Genomic DNA, 7,981 nt, shown 5'->3' on the forward strand with positions numbered 1-7,981 from the left:
CTGCCAGGCCGCCCTGGGAGCACACGGGGACCCAGAGAGCCAGCTCCTCGCCTGTGCACTGGCCGTGGCATCCTGAGCGCGCCCACTTACCTTTTCATTTCTTCTCGTTCTCTTGCTCTCCCTCTTGTTTTTGGTGGAGGAACTCTTAGAGTTGAAGTGTTTTAAGGATCCATACGACACAGCTCCTCACTCACACATTGTCCTTATGCCCCTGTCCCCACCCTCCCCCAGGTGTGACACAGCCCCAGACCAGGATGCCACCACGGTCAGGGTTGAGACCCTGCTAAGGGAGGACAGTGAGGACAAGGCGGGGAAGAACCGCCGCTCTGCTTTGCATCTTCAACACTGAAGGCAAGCCCCCTGGAGACTGGCGCCGGACCCCTGATTTTCCAGAGCTCGGGTCCCAGGTAATGGGGACGGTCCTGCCCGCCGCACAGGATGGATCCCTGGATCGGCTGAGACACGAATGCGACGCGACTCCAGTCTCGTAAAATGAGCCACTAACCACGGGGCACTCGCATTAGTAATGAATTCAAGTGGCAACGTTGCAATTTGATGCCTTTCATTTGTCTCGGTCCAGGCCCCCTTATGAGCCTGCCCTTTTCTTTCCCACCCAGCCAAGAAGTGCTTGTTTTTCATTGACTTTCAGCTAACTTGGGTTTTTCTTGTCTGCCAGACAGACAGCTCAGAGTGTGTGTGTGTGGGCGGGGGGGGGGAACACCACCATCACATTCTTCCAATCTCTTGTAGCCTACAAAAATAAGTATATTGATCCTGTGCCTCCTCTGCTCAGGACTCTCCACTGGCCCCCATGACTCTTGAGTACAAGGCCCTCCACAATCTGGTCCTGCCCCCCATCTTCTCCTCCTCCTGCCCCAGGACCTTAGCACTTCCTCATCTAACCACCTGGAATGTCCTCCCCACATGCCCATGGCTACTCCCTCACTCTCATGAGGACTTCTCTGCTTCCCCTTGATAAAGCGGGATGCCCCCCCAATGTCCCCCCCAACTGCTTATCCTCTTCCTTGTTTCTTTCTTCTCCCGAGGACATATCCCTCCCATACCCATATTTAATCTATTTTCTTTAATGTATGTCTCAGCCCTAAAATGAAAAACAGCTCCATGAAAGCAGAGTAGAGCCCAGGACAACACCTGTCACCTAAGCTTTCCATAAATATGTATTGATTTAATTAACACAATTTATTAATTGGGTTAATGAGCCCAAATGGGGTCTCTGGAGAGACTAGACAAGTCACTTTCTTTACCTGGGGATTCTTTAGGGACACTTGGAGGATGTGCCCAAATTTCCAAGATCGCTTTTATCTCTGACAACCATTACTTCCAAGCAAACATCAAGATTTTGACTCTTCATCTGTTAGTTCCAAGCCTGTTTTTTACTTTTTTCCACTTGAGATGTGCTCTAAAGCCTACTGGCCTTTAGCTCCACCGCACTCAAAGTGACCCTAGGGATTTCTTCCTGCGTTGACACCCCCAGAGCCTTCTGGGTGGAAGATTACAGGCAGCTGCCCATTCTCTGACATTCTGCCTTGAGACATGGAGTCCGCTTCCCTGTCCTGGAACTGCTGGCCCCAGGACTTGCTTTGACCAGCAGAATGTAGTGCAAGCGACACTGTCTGTGTTCCAAGGCTGAGGCTTTCTCTCAAGTACTTGGAGCGTTTCTTCATGGAGCTCAGTCCCTGTGGGGTAAGAAGCCTGAGTGACATGGAGAGGTCACATGAGGGAGAATGAGATGTTCCTGCCCTACCCCTCAGCTGGGCCCGCAGCCCACGGCCACATCTACTGGCAGCCACGTGCGGGAGCCCCCTGGGATGTCCCAACCCAGTTGAGACCCCAGATGACCACAGCCCCAGCTCTTGCTGCACAGAGAAAAGAAGGGCCCAGTGGAGCCCACCACATCGTAGGAGCTAAGTTGTGGTGGTTGTGTTAAGCTGCTATATTTCTGGTGACCAGTCACACAGTCATAAATAATCAGATGCCGTGGTCTATTGGGGCTGCCCTATCAGAATCACGTAAGTTTGTAATTCTGGATAGCTTATAAAGAGTAAAAATACATTTCTCACAGGGCTGGGGTCTGCGAAGTCCAAGATTTAGGCACTAATGGGTTCCATGTCCGAGGAGGCTCCGCTTCCTGGTTCCCAGATGGCACCTGTACTCTGTCTTCGCAGATGGAGAAGGGAGAGAGCTCCCGGGGTTTCCCTGATCAGGGACTAACCCCACCCACTAGGCTCCATCCTCGTGAGTCACTTCCCAAAGGCCCCACCTCCTAACTCCATCACACTGGGTGGGTAGGATTTCGACACATGGGTTTGGTGGGGGGAGTATAGAGGAACGTTGTCTATAGCAGCAAACAGTCTCTAAACACACACGGAACATATTCCCGGGCGTCTGCATGGCTCAGTGAGTCGAGCAACAGACTCTTGTTATCTACTCAGGTCATGATCTCAGGGTCGTGTGATCGAGCCCCCAGAAGGTCTCTGAGCTCAACGCGGAGTCGGCTTGAGACTCCCTGCCCCATTCATGCTTGTACTGTCTCTCTCAAACAAATTAATTAATTAAATCTTAAATGAAACAAAGCAGGCACCCAGTGCCTCAGTGAGTTAAGATCCCAACTCCTGGGATGGAGCGCTGCCTCAGGCTCTGGGCTCGGTGGGGGTCTGCTTCTCTTCTTCTCCCTCTGCCCCTCCCCCACTCACAGGCACTTGGCCTTGCCTGCCCTCTCTCTCCCTGTAAATAAAATGAATAAAATCTTTTTTAAAAACTCCAGAGAAGGGGCGCCTGGGTGGCTCAGTGGATTAAGCCGCTGCCTTCGGCTCAGGTCATGATCTCAGAGTCCTGGGATCGAGTCCCGCATCGGGCTCTCTGCTCAGCAGAGAGCCTGCTTTCCTCTCTCTCTCTGCCTGCCTCTCCATCTACTTGTGATTTCTCTCTGTCAAATAAATAAATAAAATCTTTAAAAAAAAAAAAAAAAAAAAAAAAACTCCAGAGAAAAATAATAAAAATAATGACAATGATGATGATGGTAACTAAACATAACCCCCTGAGTTTTTGCCTTTTGTTTTTACTTAAATTTTAAAAACACGGATGCCAGACCCAATCCTAGACCAGTCAGCCGAAGTCAAAGTCTCCAGATGTGGGCCTGGGCACAGGGATTTTCTGAACCTCCCCTGCCCCATGCCCCACACTGTGCTAACAGGCAGCCTGGACAGAGAACCCCCACCGGAGCCCTCTGGCCTTGCCCTGGTGTGCACAGGCTGGCCGGCCACTAGAGGCGACAAGAGCTCTTACAGCTCCGTAGCTCAGCAGTGCCCTTTCCTCTGTCTAAAACGCCCTTCCTGGGGCGCCTGGGTGGTTCAGTGGGTTAAGCGTCTGCCTTCGGCTCAGGTCATGATCTCAGGGTCCTAGGCTCAAGCCCCGCATCAGGCTCCCTGCTTAGCAGGGAGCCTGCTTCCCCCTCTCTCTCTGCCTGCCTCTCTGCCTACTTGTGATCTCTGTCAAATTAAAAAAAAAAAAAAAAATCCTAAAAAAAAGTCATTTAAAAATAATAATAATAAATAAAAATTAAACGCCCCTCCCTAACACTCCAGGCTAGCAAACTCCTGCTGATTCGTGGTGTACGTCCCAGCCCAGCATTCCTGGAAACCACATAAGCTTTGGATTCAGGTCCTGCCACTGATTCACCATGTGAACTTGGGTGAAGTACTTTGCATTTCCAAACCTCAGTGTCTTCACCCGTGAAATGGAGCTAATGCCAGGAGGGATTGTGTAGAGCTGTTCGGGCCAAGTATCTGGTATAGTGCTGGGTCCTTTGCATGAACTCACTCAACACAAGAGAGTAGTAGTGGCGGGGAGGAGTCCTTGTCATTGTAGTAGAAACGGTAGTAAAGCGAGTAATAGTGTGTAGCGGCCAAAGAGAAGTACTGGTCTGCCCTGCACTCTAGTTCCTTTCTGGAATAATCTGGCTCCTTCCAGCAGGTGGCTTTCCCAGCTAAGCAGAGGTTGTTTCTCATCAGGTGGGCTCAGTGCTTGGTGCGTGGAGGTCCCTGGTCCAACTGGTCAATCAACGCCCTCCCGGGATATACCAGAGCCACCAAGAGAAATGAGCACCATCACGGGGCCACACGCTCAGTGCCAAGGCTTCTAGTGTGCTCGTGTGAGGTGTCTGCTTCTGATGAAGCCAAGCAGATGTCAGCAGAGGTGAAAGAGAGGGAGAGACAGACAGACAGACAGACAGAGAGGGAAGGAGAGCGGGAAAGGAGAGGAGGGATGACGGGGGAGAGACCGAGCGCAGGAGACAACGACAGAGGCAGAGAGAAGCTTGACAATGTTACTCCTACCCCCGGGGACCCCCAGCCTGAAACTCAACTGAGACCCTCCCACACCCCACCTTTAAACTTCTGCTACTTTGGATGAGGACCCTGTCTCTGGCCACCAAATTGGCCATAAATATGTTGTTATCACTACTGTGCAAGCATCATTTTCGGCAGGTTAAAGCTGCGACCTCGTGGAAATACATGGCGAGCCATGTCAGGGTCTCCCTTAGCTCAGGATCGAAGGAAGCAGCAGAATGGGAAGGGGGTTCAGGGGAGGACACACGAGACTGAAGTTGATTAGGTTAATGAAAGGAAGAAAATTGTTGAGGCCGACCTGGAACAGTTAATGCCCCATGAGGCAATAAGATACTCACATTTCAGGCTACATTTTCTTCCAGACGTAACTCATTCTCGTCTCTATGGGACAAAAATCATCAGTAACTTACTAGTACTCTACTAGTTAACATCTCACCCGAAGAGTCTAGGCCCTAATAGTAAGTAGTAAGTCAAACACGAAGACCTTTCCCCAGAGCAGTAAACTTCCACAGCCGACAGGGGCCGAATAACCACCACTTTATGTAAATAAAGTTTTATTAGAACATGGTCATGCCCATGTGTTTACATGCTGTCTGCGGCTGATTTCCTCTGGGAACAGCAGAACTGAGGACCTGCGGCAGAGACTGTCCGGCCCACCAAGTGCAAAATCATTACTATCAGGTTTTCTCCAGGAAAGTTCCCTAACCCTTGGCCTAGGGCTGTGGTTCTCAAAGTGCGGTCCTTGAATGTAAGCACCAGCAACGGGTCATTGTCAGAAATGTCAATACTCGAGCTCCCTCCGGATTCAGGTCCCTGAATCAAAAAAGTCCAAAGGCAGGCTCTCCAGGGTCCTTATGCCTCAGAGAGTCAGGTGAGCTCTGAGCCGACATGAGGACGTTGCGTGAGTAGTCAGATGTGACGTCAGAAGGTCATTCAGTGTTCCAAGTTCAGAATAATTTTTCCCTTTTTTTTTTTCAAGATTTATTTAATTATTTTAGAGAGAGAGAGAACATAAGCAATGAAAGGAGCAGAGGGAGACGGAGAGATCATCTCAAGCAGACTCTGCACTCAGCATGGGTCCGAGGTAGGGCTTGGTCCCCGGACCCTGAGATCATGACCTGAGCTGAAACCAGGAATCCTATCCTTAACCAACTGCACCACCCATGCGCCCCTAGAATAATTTTTCTTTAAATGGCATAGGGGAAAAAACAATGGGAGGTAGGAATGGGGAGCTAGGCAGATGGCAGACTGTGCCAAGGCAGGAAGGTAAACTGTTATCCTGCATGGATGGCTTTTGGCATAGGGATGGTGATCAGATTTTCATTTCAGGAAAATATTTCAGGCATCAGCCTGTAAACGGGGGTGGGGGGTGCAGGGTGGGAAGGTGGGGAGGCTAGAGGAACACAAAAAGATGGGAGGACTCATAGCTAGTTAAGAGCATGTAACCAAACCCCAGGCTGGAGACACTTTGTGAACTCCTGGAAACAGCCATACCTGAAGCTAGAGAAAATTCATAGGCTTCCCAATTAGGCCTGAATAAGGTGCTGGAGAGAAGCAGGGTAACAGGGGACAGAATTGCAAGATCCTGAGGTGATGGAATCCAAAACTGATGTGTGAAGTGAGAGACGGGCCATGTTACCCTAATGGCATATTTTTGATCTGTTGGACTGGGAAGGCGGGGCAGTCCAGGGGAGGAGATGTTCAACTGCATGTAGAACCTCTCTGGTTGCTTTCAAAATGATGGGAGAGAGAAACATAAGCCAAGGGAATGAGTGTTCCTCTCGAGGCACAGTGTGCATGGCTTGTTGTACCCTTCATTCCCGTGAACACTGTAGTGGAAGTTAAGAACATCCCTCTGGTGGCAACACCTTGGTGGCCGAGAGTGCGTCTCTTCTGAGGTGGATGCTCCTAGGCTTAAACTCTAGCTCTGCCCCAGCCCAAGAAGCAGTTTCATCTGACTCCGGCCCTGCTTCTTCACCTGCACTCCTGTGATAACAAGATGAAACTCCAGCACAGTGGCAAGGAATACATATTGAGACATTGATGCAAACTGCTCGGCGAGGTGTCTGTTAAGTGTTAAGTGTCTTGTCAGAGGTGGGTGTTAAGATGATCGTTCTGCGAATGCCAAACAAACACTTTTTGACTAACTGGCTTGTGACATGGATTGTTTCTTTCCAATTTAAGATGTTTTTTTTTTTTTTTTTAAATGGAAGTTTAAAAAATAATAAAAACATCATTACCATTTAGTAGGTAATTACTATGCTGTGCTTGCTCTAGGATTAAATAAAAGTGACTTGCATATAAGATAATACGGCTCCTGTAAGCACTACTGATGTGTTAGTTAAAGAATAATTTTGACTTGAACTTCATGGGTAGATTCTGGGGATGGTGGCCTCCCAGGAGAGGCAAAGGGGCGGGCTACCACCTGCCATTGCTGATGCTGTGACCTTAGATTAATAGGAAGAAGAATCAGAGGCAGGAGACTGAGGTTCCATTCCACTTTTAAAAATCCAGGGTTTTTTCCCTTTTTTTAAAAGATTTAATTTATTTATTAGACAGAGAGAGAGAGAAAGAGCGCGCACAAGTAGAGAGAACAGCAGACAGAGGGAGAGGGAGAAGCAGGCTCCTTGTGGAGCTGGAAGCCCGATGTGGGACTCGATCCCAGGACCCTGGGATTAAGACCTGAGCCAAAGGCAGATGCTTAACGATTGAGCCTCTCCGGCGCCCTAAAAATCCAGTTCATTCTGATTCTTTCCAACCATAAAGGCAATTCAAGCTCAAGTGCTAAACAGGGTAAAACCAAATAAAAAGAAGAAAAATCTCATTTCTCTTCAAAAACAAATGCTGTTGGTTTTTGGCATACGAGCTTCAGATCTTTTTAAAAATATATATTTTTTAACATAACGGTGAGGATTTACAGGGCACCTGGGCAGCTCCATCGTGAGGCGTCTGCCTTCAGCTGAGGTCATGATCCTGGGGTCGAGCCCCACATTGGGCTTCCTGCTCTGCGGGAAGCCTGCTTCTCCCTCCCCCACTCTCTGTGTTTATGCTCCCCCTCTCTCCGTCTCTCTTCCTGTCAAATAAATAAATAAAATCTTTAAAAAAAGAAAACAAAAATAACAGTGAGAATTTTGCTGAGTTCAATGAGGCATAGAAAACATCCAAGACAGGGGCGCCTGGGTGGCTCGGTGGGTTAAGCCGCTGCCTTCCGCTCGGGTCGTGATCTCAGGGTCCTGGGATCGAGTCCCGCGTCGGGCTCTCTGCTCAGCAGGGAGCCTGCTTCCCTCTCTCTCTCTGCCTGCCTCTCCATCTACTTGTGATCTCTGTCTGTCAAATACATAAACAAAATCTTTAAAAAAAAAAAAAAGAAAGAAAAGAAAACATCCAAGACAATGCCTGGCACTTAGCTCCCACTCGGGAAGTAAGTGTTAACATTCTTATCATCGGTTATCTGATTTTGTATCCTGGCTGTTTCCATGTAACTATTTTTCCATCTTATTAAAAAGGGGGAAAACCCTCATAAACATTATTTTACGTGATTGTACGATATTCTACCCTGTGCACATTTCCTGTATTTGAACTGCATTAATTCTTCATTCTTATGAATATTGATA

The sequence above is a fragment of the Mustela nivalis genome, assembly GCF_964662115.1.
Source record: "Mustela nivalis genome assembly, chromosome: 18".
In the NCBI taxonomy this organism is placed as follows: Eukaryota; Metazoa; Chordata; class Mammalia; order Carnivora; family Mustelidae; genus Mustela; species Mustela nivalis.